The following is a 16,344-nucleotide window of genomic DNA, read 5'->3' as shown; positions in this document are numbered from 1 at the left end:
CATGGGGATGGAATTGCCTGGAGTCTTGGGGTCAGGATGGCCTGGCAGAGCTGCAGGGGCAGAACTGTCTTTTAAAGCCATGAGGATAATACTGCCATCCCAGTGGGCCGGGAGTGCAGAGCATCAAACCAAAGAGGATTACTTTCAATCCTTAATACCTAATGAAATTTGTCTTGCTAGGTGTTAAAGTTGCTTGGTACCAGTCACCCCTTTAATTCATATTTCTCCCCTTTTAAAAGATGTTTATTCATTTATTTTGAGGGAGAGAGAGCATGTGCACGGGAGGTGAAGAAAGGGGGAGAGAGAGAGAAAATCCCAAACATGTTCTGTGCTGTCAATGGAGAGTCCAGTGTAAGGTTCAAACCCATGTATCATGAGATTATGTCCTGAGCTGAAACCAAGAGTTGGGTGCTTAATGGACTGAGTCATCCAGGAGCCCCATTTTTCTCTCTTTTGGGTGGGAATGTCTACCCTGTGCCTGTCCTACTATTGTATTTTGAAAACATAGATTCAGGATAAATTATACCTCAAGTCTCAGCTATGCCTGATTTAGATGATATTTAGACTAGATGGCATGAGACATTGGAGTTTAGTCTCTGTTGTTGATGCTGGAATGAGTTAAGACTTTCCGGGCTGCTGAAATGGAATGAATATACTTTATATGTGATAAAGACATGAATTTTAGAAAGCCAGGGACAGTGTTATGAACTGAATTTTTTCCCCCCCCCCCAATTCCTATGTTGAAGCTGTAATCCCCAATGGGATTTTAGAAAGTAATTAAGGTTAAGTGGGGTCATAAGGATAGAGTCTCATCTAACAGAATTAGTGCCTTAAGAGTAAGAGTGAACTCTATATGTGTGTGTGTGTGTGTGTATGTGTGTGTGTGTGTGTACACACACCAAAAATAGGCCATGTGTAGACATAGAAGGTAGCTGTCATTAAGAGCTGACTAGGGGAGAATCTTTAGCTCAGAATTCCAAACTTCCATAAAAAAAAAAAAGATTAAAATCAGCAAAGGAACAATGTGCATAAGTGAAGTCCGGGAGAAACCAGGTACAAACTTCCATGTATCCCCTCCCGATGAAGTCAATATTGAATTCTCCCAGGAATGATGTGTGACAACATGTGTGAAATATTGTCAATTGGGGAAGCTCACCTGATCCTTGAAGTCCAAGGATTTTATTGGGAGGTAAGTCAAGCCGGCATGAAACACCTGCATAACTAACCTTAGTTAGTCTGCCGTCCCCCGGAGGGCAACCTGATAGAGCATGACCCATGACTTCAGGCATGCAAAAACAGGCTCTCACAATAAATGGCATTGTTAGCATAAACTATCTGATCAAACTGATACAGTGTGGTCCAAGACTTCAAGCATACAAAATCACTATTATCAGATAGGGTATCATAAGCTCTCAGAGGTTATCTCTCAGTAGCTGGGCAACAACCAGTCCTCCTGGAGACAAGCTTTTTTTTGGAATATGCAGGGTTTGAGCTACGTTGGCCTGCTGAGTTAACTCTTTACTGGATAGCTGTTAGGCTAGAAAGTGTTCCATCTGCTTTTATTTTTGGAAGACACTTTGTAGAATTAGTATCATTTCTTCCTTAAATATTTGACAGAATTCACCAGTGAAAACATAGGACTCTGGGGTTTTCTTTTATGGAAAGTTATTAATTATTGATTCCATTTCTTTAATAGATATAGGCCAATTTAGATTATTTCTCTGTATGAATTCTGGCAATTTGTATCTTTCAATGAGTTGGTCCATTGTATCTAGCTAATAAGTTAATGGACATAAAGTTATTTGGTATTCTTTCATTATTTTTTTGGCATTTCACAAAACCAGTAGTGATAGATAAATCCTATTTCATTTCTTATATTGGTAATTGCTTCAGCCTGGTATTTATCAATTTCATTAATTTTTTTCAGAGAAACAGCTTTTGGTTATGTTGATATTCTCTACTGTCTTTTTCTTTTCAGGTTTACTGATGTCTGTATCAAATTTTATTATTTTTCTTCTGTCTCTTTTAGTCTTCAACTGTTATTCTTTCCCTAGCTTCTTAAAGTGGAAATTTAGGTTATTGACTTTGTGTATTCTTTTCTAGTACATGAATTTAATGTTAAATTATTTGTTATATAACACAATATAAATTTTCCTCTAAGCACTGATTGTATTGAGTTCTACATATTTTGATATTATATTTTCACTAACATTCATATCAAAATATTTTATTTATTTAGGGCACAAATGAACAAGGGGCAGCAAGAGAGAGAGGGAAAAAGAGAGAGAGAATCCCATGAGGGGTAGATAGATTGGGAGGGAGAGCGAGAGCGAGAGAGAGAGAGAGAGAGAAGTGGGCTCACCCAAAGTGGGGCTGGAGTTCATGAACCATATGATCATGACCTGAGCCAACATCAGATGCTTAACCAATTGAGCCACCCAGGCACCTCATATCAAAATATTTTAAAATTTTCTTGAGACATTTCTTTGACCAATGTCTTATTTCAAAGTGTGTTGTTTAATTCCAAATATTTGACGGTTTTCTAGCAACCTTTTGGTTTTTGATTTCTCATTTAATTGCACTGTGGTCTGATAGCATATTTTGTATGACTTCTATTCTTTTAAATTTGTTAAGAGGTGCTTTATGACCAAGAGTATGGTATACTTTAGCAAATGCCATGTGAGCTTGAGGTTTTTCAACTGTCATTGGATGGAGGATTCTGTAAATGTCAATTTGATGACATTGACTGATAATGCTGTCCAGGTAAACTACGTCATTCATGTTTTTATGCTTCTGGGATCTACCAATCACTCAGAGAGGAGTGGTGAAGACACCAACCACAATATTTGTTCGTCTGTTTCCCCTTCAGTTATATTAGTTGTTGCTTCACAGAGTTTGATGCTTTGTTGTTAAGTACACGCATGTTTAAGACTGTGATATCTCCTTGGGTTGTGCTTGTCATCATCCCTACTAATTTTCCTTGTTCTGAGGTCTGCTCTTTCTGGAATAATATAGGTATTCTGGTTTTCTTATAATCAGTGTTAACATAGTATATACTTTTTCTCCATCCTTTAACTTTAATCCGAGTTTTTATATTTAGAATGGGTTTCCTGTACACAGCATACCATTTTATTCACTGTGACAACCTATGTCTCTTAATTGGCACATTTAGACCATTATCACTTAAAGTGATTACTGATATAGTTGGAGTAATATCTACCAGGTATGTAACTTTTTAATATTCCTTACATTTGTTCTTTGTTTATTTCCCCCCTCTTTTTTCTGCTTTCCCTGGATTTTATTGAATATGTTAATTATTCGAGTTTTCTCTCCTTTCTTAGCATACTGACTGTACCACTTTGAAACATGTTTAAATTTCCTTAGAGTTTGAAATATATATTTTAAATTAATCTAAGTACTTCCAAGTAATACTATACCACTCTATGTGTAACATGGGTGTTCACAGTTTCTCCCTCCTTCCCTTGTGACATTTCTGTCACTCATTTCATTATCTATACGCTATAATCACCGAATAAATTGTTAGTATTATTACTATAAACAGTTATATTTAGATCTATTAAATAAGAAAAATAAAATGTTTTATTTTCATTCATTCTTTCCTTCTCCAACATTTTTCTCTATGTAGATCTGTGTTCCTGACTTACATTATTTTCTCTCTCCTTAAAGAACTTCTTTTAATATTTCCTGCAGGGCAGGCCTGCTGGGGGTAAATTTCTTCAGTTGTGGTGTGTGTGTGTGTGTGTGTGTGTGTGTGTGTGTGTGTGGTGTATATACATAAGAGAGACTGAGAAATGGAAAGTCTTTATGCTCTTTTTAAGGATATCTTTCTGAAGAATAATTTCACTGGGTTTAGAATTCTATATGCTTCTTTCTTTCTTTCAATAATTTTAGTACTTCACTCTCCTCCTCTTGTTTATGTGATTTCTGATGTGAAGTCCATAGTAATTCTTTTTTTCCCCCCTTAATAGGTGAGTTATGTGTCCTTCTTCCCTTTGGCTTCTTTAAAGATTTGCTTCCTTTTCTTTGGTTTTCTATAGTGTGAATATATATGTAGGTATGGTTTTAGTTTGTTGATTTGTTTGCTTTGTGTTTATCCTGTGTTATTCTCTGAGATTCCTGGATCTGTAGTCTTGTGTCTGGTATTAATTTTGAAGATGTTTTGTCCATTATTACTTCAAATTATTTCTTCTATTCCATATTGTCTCTCTTCTTCTGGTATTTCTAATACATATATATTAATTTTTAGAATGTGACAAGTTCTTGGAGTTTCTGTTCTTTTTTTTTTTCTTTTTATGCTTTGCATTTAAGTTTGGGAGGTTTCTATTGATCTATCTTTAAGCTCACTGAATTCTCCTCAAATTGTGTCCATAGTGATGAGAGATTTAAAGATATTCTTCATTTGTGTTACAATGTTTTTTATTTCTGGCATTTACTTTTGAACTTTCTTAGAATTTCCACCTGTCTGTTTACTTTAATTATCTCTTCTTTAATATGGACATATTTTTCAATTTGATCACTTAGTGTGTAATTCATAGTTACCTTATATTCTCTTTCTGATAATTCCAAAATTTGTGTCATATCTGAGTCTGGTATTGATGCTTGCTTTATCTCTTTGTATTTTTTTCTTGACTTTTGGCATGCCTTGTAGTTTTGTGTTGAATGTGAGTCATCTTGTATTGGGGAATTGAAACTGAGTTAAATAGGTCTTTAGTGTGAGCATGTATGCTAATCTGGGTAGAAGCTGGGAAGTGATTAATGTCTGCTGTGGCTATAGGTGCCAGTGGCTTTAAATTCCTCTGATGTTATTATTTTTGTCCCCCTTCTTCACTTTGGGCTTTCCTAAGTACTCCCTCTTTAGGTTACCTCTACATCTTGTAGCTTTTTCAACTATATTCTGCTGTCATTATACTGGAATCTGGTGGGTGGTGATAAGATGTGAGACAGGGGAACGATCTTATCATCTTATGATTAAATCTTGATCTTTTAGTGAGCCTCTAACTCTGGGATAAGACCTTAATGGTTTTTCTATAGTTGTTTAGCATCCCCCCATCACCTTAGGTTAGACAGGAAGGCAAGAGTTTGCTGGAGTTGGAAAAATTCCCTTCCTCTATCTGGAATAAGGCTTTGGGTAAAATCTTTTCCTCTTGAAAAGCAGGCCTTTGTTATGGAGAATAATCTAGGAAGATTTCACAGTGATTTCTCTTCCCCCCTTCTAGCCAAAGTCACAAGGTCAGAGATCTTATATGTTCCCTGCAAGAACCTGGAAATAAAACCTGTGAAAATATGGAGGTCATCTAAGACTGCAGCCTCCCAGAGCTTCTTACTCTCGCACTGGTCCTCACTCAGCCGCAAGCGATTCTTCATAATTACCAGTTAAGCATCCTTATTAGTTTAAGGCTTCTGCAGCTTCTGCTACAGGTAAACAGAATTTGGATGTGGCTCTAGATTTGCCAGTCTCCAGATTTCAGGACAAGTCTCCTTGCAATCTTAGTCTCTGATGCATCCAATAAAAGTCATTGATTTTCAGTCTGTTCTCCCTTTTCTTGTAGTCACAGGACTGACAACTTACAAGCTCTTTATACATTGGAGTTTCCACTGGAATTCTGTAGCAGCAATGCATTTACTATGGTGCTCATCACTCTTCTTTTTACAAGACAGCATCTTCTCTATGAGTTTATCACATATAGAAGGTTTCCATGGAGAAAAGCTAACTGCATAGGGTCTTCTAATTTAAGTTTGTCAAACAAACGAGCGTGCACATCCCATTACTGTGAAGCATTTTAATTTCAAAAAGCTGAATATCTTTTCATATAGTACTGTAGCCTCTAGGTTTAGGAGCTGTGCTGTTTCAACTCTCCATGGATAAATAAATACTTAACAACTATGTTTATGGTTCCATCTGCATTTTGCAAATGTTCTGTACATACCTAGTTGACCTGAGTTAGGATCAACCAATTGTTGGTGAAAGACAGAAATATCAAACCCCGTCATGAACATTATCCCAGATGGGTAATTATCACTCTACATGTAAACTGAAATATGCCATTTTGATAAAGTCCATATGAATGTTATTCCAAACCACATTAAAGAAGAGCTACAAAATGGCTACACATAGATGCCAGGTAACGTCTCTGCAAAAAGAGAGTATTCCAGATAGAAGTGTCTGTAAGAAGTATGTGTGACATTTGTTTACTGCTAGAGCAAAGATGCAGTCTTCATTACAAGGCAAGCAATTTTGAGAATAGAGGGCAGCTCTATTTTTGGAGCTGTGTGTGGAGTTCTGGTTTTCATGTCCTCTGTTACGATATTCTCTTGACTGCCAGATCATTTGCACACAGAACTTGTAGACAAGCTCCAGAAAATAGTTCAAAACATGTATTTCCAACAAAGAAATTAAATGATCTGTGTCACCAATTTCATTCATCCTTAGCATCCGTTTTTTCCAGTTGACCTATGGTACACCTCATCTTGATGCCGTTAATACAGAGATGTTGGCACTGGACTATCCTGGCCTAACAGCTTGTTTGGCTGCTGGGCAGGCTTGGTTTCCACCCACTTTCTACTGCCATCCCATTTGATATGAATTACTTTTAATTAACAAAATTATTTTTAAAAAATGAACAAAGTTGAGGGAAGGACGTATTGAATTCATCAACAAATATGCAACAGGATGTTGTACTTAAGTTTTTACTTGGAGCCTAAAGACTGTGTTACAATATTGAAATTGATATTACTTCTACTCTCTGCTTTCTAGCCTGAAATAATAATACTCATAAATATTATTGTACCGTTAACTCTAAAGTGCCATGCAAACCCAGGATATTATCCCCTTCCAACGCTTTAGTACTTAAAAAACTTACAACAGAGCTTTTTTCTTTCTCAAATGTTTTAACTAGAAAAAAAATATTCCTCATTGCAAAAAGCAGAGAAAAAAGATATTCATGAGTTTAAACAATGAAATACAGCTACTTCTTTGTGAGTTTTGTTCTTATGGAATGTTGTCGGCAGACTCTAGGGTGGCCCCCATTATCCATGATCCCTGGTGTATTGTCTGATATGTTTCCCTCTAGTGTGGGTGGGACTTTTGAATTGTTTTTCATTAATAGAATGTGGCAAAGGTGACATGACGTACTTACTAGACTGGGTGTATATATTACAAATACTCTGACCCATTTTACTAGGAGATTCTCTCTTGCTGCATTTGAAACAAGCAACCATACTGTGAGCTGCCATGCGGAGGACACGTGGCAAGAAGCTGAACGTGGCCTCTGACCCCCATCTGGCAAACTAGAAGGGACTGAATTCTACCAACGATACTGTAAGTTAGAAGTTGGTCCTCTCACAGTCGAGCCTCAGATGAAATCACCACTGGCTGACACTTCAACTGTAGCTTTGTGAGACCCTAAGCTAAGCCGTGCCCAGACTCCAGATCCAGAGAAACTGTGAGGTAATACACGTGTGCTATTTTAAGCCACTAAGTTTTCAGCACTATTATTAAACAGCAGTAGATAAATAACACACTGTGTTTTATGTTCTTTTTATTTTTATTAATTTTTTTTAACATTTATTCATTTTTGAGAGGGAGAGAGACAGAGCGGGAATGGGCGAGAGGCAGCGAGAGAGGGAGACATAGAATCCGAAGCAGGGTCCAGACTCTGGTCTGTCAGCACAGAGCGCAACACAGAGTTCAAACCCACCAACCGCGAGATCAAGACCTGAGCCAAAGTCAGATGCTTAACTTACTGAGCCACCCAGGTGCCCCTCATTTAGCCTTCTTAATAGCATCAATGTGATATCTTCAGTTATGAAATTATATGATAAGTGTAAGCAACAAAAACGGATGAAAAACAAAGAGACAGATTTTACCATTTGCATGACTTAGTCTACAATAAGGTAATAATGCATCCAGCAAGAGGAAAAGGTGAAGCACAAGTTATTGAAGCAAAGATACTTATTTCAAATCATAGTGTTCTTTTAGGAAAATCCTTTAAAAAAGAAAGAAAAAATCAACACATCACAGACGTGCTGTGGATCAGAGAGTTTGGACCATCCCTTTAATATATTTGATACAAACTTATTGCTATCTATCTCCAGACTAAAAGGCAACAAAACATTTTCATAAAATATTATTCATATTTAATATATAGATTACCCAAAGAACCTGGTGATAAAACTGTAAAGTAGTATTTTGGTTGCTTGCAATATATTAATATTCAGTGACTTATTTGCTTTTACTGAAAGTGTTAACGTTAGAATTTCTTCAAATGTATTTTTTTTTATTTGGAGACAATAAAACTTTTAATTTTTCCGAATATTTGCTTATGCTTTGCTATGACTACATACATAGGCTTCTGTTCAACTTTACATGGTTTATTGTTTCCTTGGAACTAAATTTTATTAATGTTATCCTGTCTGAATCTACCTCATTGGGATTTATTCAAATTTATTTAAAAAGATATGTCATTAATATTTCATTTCACACAACCATATTATGGTGTTTGAATTTATTTACCTGTAAATATTTCAATGTATTTATTTTATATTATTTTTTCTTGTTTTGTTCCAATTTTTATGGAAATTTACTATAAATTTTGAAATTCTACTTATGAAAATATGTGGTGCTATTTTTAAATGAATGAAACTGTTCCCCATTCTATAAAAATTAGAATTATATTTTCAACTTTTCCCTTTTATAGGAAGGTTTAACAGTATTTAATTTTTATCTAGAAGCTTTTCTAATTTAATTGAAGTATATCTCATACTCTTGGTAGATGGTAATCAACTTACAGTTACCACATGAGCTGATTTCTGTTATTTTAAAAATAAAGAAGTCAGTTGTGGAACATTTAAATGACTGACACTTGACCCTATAGACAGTAGGAATCAGAGTCAAGATTAGGTCCAAAGATTGTGAGATTCTTAAAATTCACCTTTACTTAAGAGCAAAAGTTCAGAGTCTTAGCTACAACAATATCTTATTTGTGATTATTTATATCATTTTGGCTTAAAATTGTTTTATAAATATTAAACTCTCACTTTTTCTTTGTTTGCTTTTTCAGAAACCTTTCCTTAGTATAACCATATGTAAGTATTAGAACTGAGAAGTAGTTTACTTTCCATGCTTTGCTTACTTTGTATTTACTATTTCCTTGTGTCTTGTTGTGAGTTCATGGGTGGGGTGGAAAGGAAGAGGTTAATATGTTCTTCCACTCCAAAATTACTACCCACAATCAAAATCATAGCTTAGTTTCTTCTCAAAACACATGTTTGCCATTTTTAATCACAGACTCAGTGATTAAGAATGGAATGAAAAGGAGACATGACTAAGGAGCAGTTCAAATAAACAAAGAATTAAGATGTTGTGATATGTTTATAAAGACTAGAGACATCTGGAATATTCCAACTCAATAGTACAGATAATGCACTGTTTCTTTTAATAAGAGCTTTGAGTACCATAAAATATCAAAATGCTTAAGTATTACTGCATTATGCTTCTTTTGTCTTCTAGTTTATGCCAAGTTCTGAGTTTTTTCTCTATTCCAATGTGTATTGTGTTCACTACTTCTGACTCATGAGATTTGAATCTTCTTTATTAAAGAGAATCTTTGTTGTGTTTAAACAATATCATGTTAATCAAATCTTGATGAATTAGTTATGCTTGTCCTTAGTTACAACTATTCACGTAGACCACTCTTCATTCAAAAGGAAGATATGTGATGTTAAATAGGAGTAAATATTCTGATACCATAGAATTTTTCTTTTATTTTGAAAAGAAATGAAAGTGAAATAGTTATCATCACCTGTGATTGTATCAGTCAAGTCCCAGTTGTAGGAACTGTTAGGCAGTCTAGCTGTTTCAAGAAAGACATTTAAAGAATGAGTTCCTTTCAGAATTATTGTGATGGTGATAGAAACAGAAATGTCCCACCATAGGCATTATGACTTCTGCCACATGAATTAGCAAGGTGGAAAAATAGCTGGCCATGTGGAACAATTAACTTCACCAGAACACCAAAGTACATGTGATTCAGGGGTTAGGAATTAGTGGCAGCTACAAATGATATGAGTGTTGCTTCTCAATACACACAAATTAGACACTGGCATACCAGTGTGGATATGCGTCCATGGCTGTGCTGGCTGGCAAAGAAAGAGCTAAAGCAAAATGAAGATGGCTGTTGTATATGTTTACCTAACAAATTCCATGTGTATGTATTTAAATAGAGGAACACTGTATGAAGGACCATGGGTAAGACAGTATCTGAAAAAAGGCTTCTGGAAATGCATACTAAAGGTAGGTTGGACAGTTTGAATGGAAGGTGAATGTTAAGTTATAACACCCATCATAGAGTTTTGAGTTTTTGTTTTTTCTTATTTGTCATACTGTTCAATATCCTCTTCTGAGACCCCTGGGTTTATCTGTGAATACCACCCTTTACCACATTTTAGAAAACAACATTTTAGACTGTAACATTAAAACAATTTATTATTGCTTTTTGAAATTTTATTTATTTTAACTTTTAGGCATCCTACATGGGATGGAATTTAACAGAACAGACATTCGTTGGATACTATATGAATTCTAGGCATCATGCTAGATTCAGAGAAAACAAAATTATTTATTTTCCTTGGCCCTTCGGTATTATTCCAATTGATACAACATAATGAAGACACAGATGTAGAAGGAAGAGCAGAAAGAAGAAACTAGAATTAAAGTTTTATGAGCACTTATTTAGTCTCTGCTTAAAGGAAAGAATTACAAATTTAAAAGAAAGGTAGGTGTTTATAAAGAAAAACAAATAGATTAAACAACTATAGCAGTAACAACCAAAAAAAATGAGACCCTTGTTGATTAATGCAACAAACATGAATAATGTCAACAAAAGGGAAACAAATAGCTAATATTTAAAATTTAATAGCAGTGCCTGGGTGGCTCAGTTGGTTAAGCGTCCAACTTCAGTTCAGGTCCGTGGGATTGAGCCCCACGTTGGGCTCTATGCTGACGGTTCAGAGCCTGGAGCCTGCTTCAGATTCTGTGTCTCTGTCTCTGCCCCTCTCCTGCTTGCGCTCTGTCTGTCTCTCTCTCAAAAATAAATAAACATTGAAACATTTAAAAAATAATAAAATAAAATGTAATAAAATACATGTTACAGGAAAACACCCCTTTTTACCCCTTAAATGGGTCAGGATTTAAGGTGTGTTATATTCAAATGTATTTGTTTCTTGTTTGGTGGAAGGAGAATTCTGATATACTTTGGGTTTGATTATAAACTGGTACATCATTTTGGAAAGCAACTTGGCAATAAGTAATAAGTTTAGATTCTTTTAAAATTTCTTTAATTTGACTAAACATGGTAGAGGTTGTATCTATTTTACTCACCTCTGCATTCTCTATAGCTCGTGAAGTATTTGACATACAGTTATTTTTCAATAAATTTTTCTGGATGAATGAATGACAATTATCAAAGCATAAATTTTAATAGCAAAATAACCTAAAAAATCCTGAATATCAATATTAAAGGAACAACTAATAATTTCTGGCCTATTCATATGGCAAAATGTTATTCATCCAATAAAATAACATGTGTATAAAATTATTATAATGGCAAGGGAATGCTCATCAAGCAATCATATAACATAAAGTAGTCTTATAGTAGTCGACATTTCATTTTCTCAAATAATTTTTTAAATTTATTTATTTATTTTGAGAGAGAGAGAGAGAGAGAGAGCTTGAGCACAAGTGGGAGAGGGGCAGAGAGAGGGAGAGAAAGAATCCCCAGCAGGCTCCGTACTGTTAGCAACGAGCCCTACCCAGAGCTCAAACACACAAACCACGAGATCATAACCTGAGTTGGTATCAAGAGTCCCATGCTTAATGGCTGAGCCACCCAGGCACCCCACAAATCAATTTAAAATAGAAAATATGCTAATATGTTAGCTGTGGTTCAAGGTTACTTGTGTTCTTAGAATCGTCTTCCGGGGGTGCTTGGGTGGCTCAATCGGTTGAGCGTGGGACTTTGACTCAAGTCATGATCTTGTGGTTTGTGGGTTTGGGCCCTGCGTCGGGCAACGTGCTGACAGCTCAGAGCCCAGAGCCTTCTTCGGACTCTGTGTCTCCCTCTATCTCTGCCCCTCCCCAGCTCATGCTCTGTCTCTTCCTCTCTCTCAAAATTAATATATAAAAACAATTAAAAATTAAAAAAAAAAAGAATCCGCTCCTCTGAAGGGACTCTCCTAATTCTCCATTCACCTGTTAATTCAGTGTTGTTTAGTATTTTCAAAATATTTCATACGTTAAAAATCTAGGAGACCTAGAGTGATTATCATATCATTCCACTTAACATTTCTTTGGCATGACAAATATATAAATTATATATAAGTTAAAGACATCCATTCTCTTTATTATCATTATATTCTAGCATGAAATTCAATGCCAGATTCATTTAAGTATTGATACAATGTTTTGATTATTGCCCATATTCATATATTTTTAGTTTGAGATAAATTGATATTTATACCTGTGAAGGTAAAATATGACCAACACTTGATATATTATATATTTCAACAGAAGGGTAAATTGTCACAAGCAGTTGTTGGACTGAGCAGTTTCTCCAAATTATGGTATGTAATTACTAGTTTGTGGCAAATGCCACAATATTGAGAAACCTAGTCTCACATTTAGTATAAGCAATTTCCATTCCAGCGGGTTTGCTCACAAACTCACATGTACTATATTATGAAGGATTTTAAAGCTAACCCTTCATTTTGTTTCTCCCATAAGTGTGATGTTAAAAAATATGATTTTAGTTTCCATCATGTAGTTTCAGATTTATTTACATACACAGTGGTTCCACATAATCTTTGGAAATTGAACACTGGCCAGAATTTAAAAAAATGATGAATAAACATATATATTATATATGTGTGTGTGTGTGCGCACACGTGTGTGTAAATTAATGACATACAGATAATGGAAAAAGAAACCTAAGTACCAAATAATACGGGCCAAAAAAGTTTTATAAAAGACTAAAGAGGATAAATGTTTAGGAAAAAAATAACTTTTGTCTTTACCCTGTGTTGCCTAGAGACAATTACTGCCTATTTCTTTACAGAAATTGGCAGCAACAGCCTAGGCATCAGGGTCCTCATGAAATAAGTACAGATTGACCACTTGCCTGTAGGCACTGAATATCCTCTCCTCTCTCTAAAAATCCACAGTGCTGTGGATTGTAGTTTAGGGAGATTGTCTCTTCCCAATCATACTACACCTCACAGCTTAAAATTCAAGACTACAAAAGGTCAGAAGGTAAAAAGAAAAAAGTGCAGTTGATATAAAACAGACATAGAAATTTTGAATCATATTTAAAATATTGACTATATATACATATATATATATATACATACACATACGTACACACACACATATGTATAAAAAAAGATTACAAATGGGAACAATCAACAGCTGTCATCTAGTAGAGTTTTCAGTGCAATTCTAATGTTCCATGCTCTAAAACAGTGGTCAGCAAATGAGAGCCTGCAGGGCAAATTGGGCCTGCCTCTTGTTTTTGTAAATAAAGTTTTATTGGAACACAGCCATACCCAATACTTTCTATATTATCTACAGCTGCTTTTACATTACAAGGGCAAGGTTAATAAGTGGTGTGACAGAAACTGTCTGGCCCTCAACACCTGAAATATTAACTATCTTGCCTTTAGAAAACTTTTGCCAACCCCTGCTCTTAACTCACAGACTGTTGTCTGGCTTTTGATGCCTTCTTGGCACACATTACACATTGCCAGCACAGTCAACACCCACCAGAGCAAGAGCTCCTAAGCAGAAATAACTAAACTATAAGAAAAGTAGTATCTCAGAGAAAGTCAAACTGGACAATGGGTCATAATAAGGAGAGAATTTTGACAGATGGAGCAAGAATCTAAAATAAGTATGTTAAAGATAGAAAGTTGATTGATGGATAGTAGATATTGTCAATATAAGACAAGAATAAAAATGTATTTAAAATGAAGTCAACATATTAGGTATGAAAAAGTATGAGTTGATATAAAGAGAACAAAAGGTTAATCAATGGTAGATTAGATGGATATATTTGAACAGTGAATTAGTGAGTTGGAACATCAAATTAAGGAATTTCCCAGAAGACAGCAAGAAAAGCTAAAGATAACAGGCTTACAGATAAGTACCAAAAAATAAGATTTCCCAAAGGAGGAAAAAAAAACTGGAAAGAGAAAAATATTTCAAAACATAAAGGAGTTTTTTTTTAATTCTAGTAATATGCCAGGCTATTATTTACCACTAAAAACTACTAAAATTATCAAATTTTAAAACACTGACATTATAGGATAGTCAGGAATTACCATATACAGTTTAGAAAAAGATGAAAACCCACAGAGCTAATTTCAAAATTAAAGTAGCTCTTGTAGTGAGGACATTTGCAAAAATTTATAAATACAAATTTTGACTTTTAAGGTATGGTAGGGTGTGAAAACTAAGAAAAAGCTCAGACTTCTCTGAGAGGGTGGAGACTAATTGATAACCTCTCCTATTAAAGATATAGGCCCCAAATCACAAGTTCTCGGTTAAGATAACCGTATATATACCTAGTCATCCTGCTTTCTCCAAAACACTGAAAATAAAGTTACCTTGGCACTGATTAGACTAGCAATGGAGAAAGGGCAACCCATCCCTAAGAAGTTGAAGCCACAAGGCAGCTCTCAAAATCATGTTAGTGAGGTAGTGTAGTACAAAAACCAACAAACCAACCAACCAAACAAACCAACAAACCAACAAAACAAAGCTCAACTTGTGAATTAACCATGTTTCTTTGTTCCAAGATACACTTTTTCTTTGAGGAGGGGGTTCTCATTTAACATGCAGCAGTCAGGATATGTATTTTATTTGCTAAAGGCCCAGCAGCAATTGTGACTTAATTATCATTGACTGTACATGAACATCAAATATGCAGTATGTTGGGAAAAAATAAAATAAAATACAGGGTGATGAAGCACTTTTCCAATAAATACTATACCACTTTGAGCTGGATTTTCAATGTGAAAAAAAATCTTAAGTGTACTTTGTCCAATTTATCTGGCTTATAGCTTCCTTTTTATACATACAAAAGAACGACACATAACAACAATCTAAATTAGTTTAAAAGAAGTCTTTAAATAAAAATCTAGTTATGAGAAAGATTTTTTTTGTGGTTTACTCGGCAACATTACTTAGTGATTTATAAAATACTATTGCTTTTTATTGTTTTTAATGTTTTATTCTTTGTACCTTAGCTTCAGTGAAAACACTAGTGGTTGCAGACTATGTAACCTACATGTACCTAACTGACGCATAATAAGATCTTCACAGAAGAACACCCATCCTAAGGCTCATAGAACATCACAAATAATTTGCTAATTAAAATTAACAGTTAAGTTTTAAACTTAACTAGTTAAACAAAGAAACAATTTACTATGAACAAAAACTACCAATAACAATGGAAGGCAGAAACAGATGATTACATATTTCTGATATTAGAATTGTCAGACACACATTCAAAACAATATCAAAACTATGTTTAACCTGTTTAAATAAATAGAAAACAAGCTGGAAAATATCTGTGGGATATAGTTGACTACAAAACACAGTAGGATATGAAGGTATGAGAATTCAGTAATTACACTGAAAAATAAATGGATGAGTTTAGAAGTAGGTTAGACACAGCTGAAAAGAGAATTAGTGAACTAGAAGACAAGTCAGAAAAATTTTTCAGAATTAAGCATAGAGAAAATGAAAGAAAAATATTGAAGTGATATTACAAGACATAGAAGATATGAGAATTACTCATATATATCTAATTAGAGTTAAAGGAGGAAAAGCAAGGTGGAAGAGTAGTATCTGCAAATATAATGGCAGAAATAATGCAAGTTCCCAGAAATGATGAAAGAATAATTTATATCATGAAGACTTCAATTTCTAAGCAGAATTACAAATCACCTTTACATCTATACATATACCAAAATAAAATGCAAAATATCAAAAATAAAGAGGCATTTTAACAGTAGTCTGTGTAAAGTATCTCTGACGCAAGAGATAAAAGAAAATTAGAACTAGATTGACATCGAAATGAAAGTCAAACTTTTGTGTAACTAAACTGTGCTGATATATATGAATAATAATGATTTTGAGAAAAAAAGATTCATGTGAAATGAACTATCAATATGAAGTATTAGAAATACTCTTTATTGTTTTATTCATATTTGCACTAAAATGGCATATGACAAAAAGTCTATGTCAAAGTGACTCTAAAATAATTTTGA

Source organism: Prionailurus bengalensis, chromosome B1 (genome assembly GCF_016509475.1).
Source record: "Prionailurus bengalensis isolate Pbe53 chromosome B1, Fcat_Pben_1.1_paternal_pri, whole genome shotgun sequence".
NCBI lineage: Eukaryota > Metazoa > Chordata > Mammalia > Carnivora > Felidae > Prionailurus > Prionailurus bengalensis.
The sequence above is the reverse complement of the archived record's forward strand: the minus strand, read 5'-3'. Positions refer to the sequence as shown.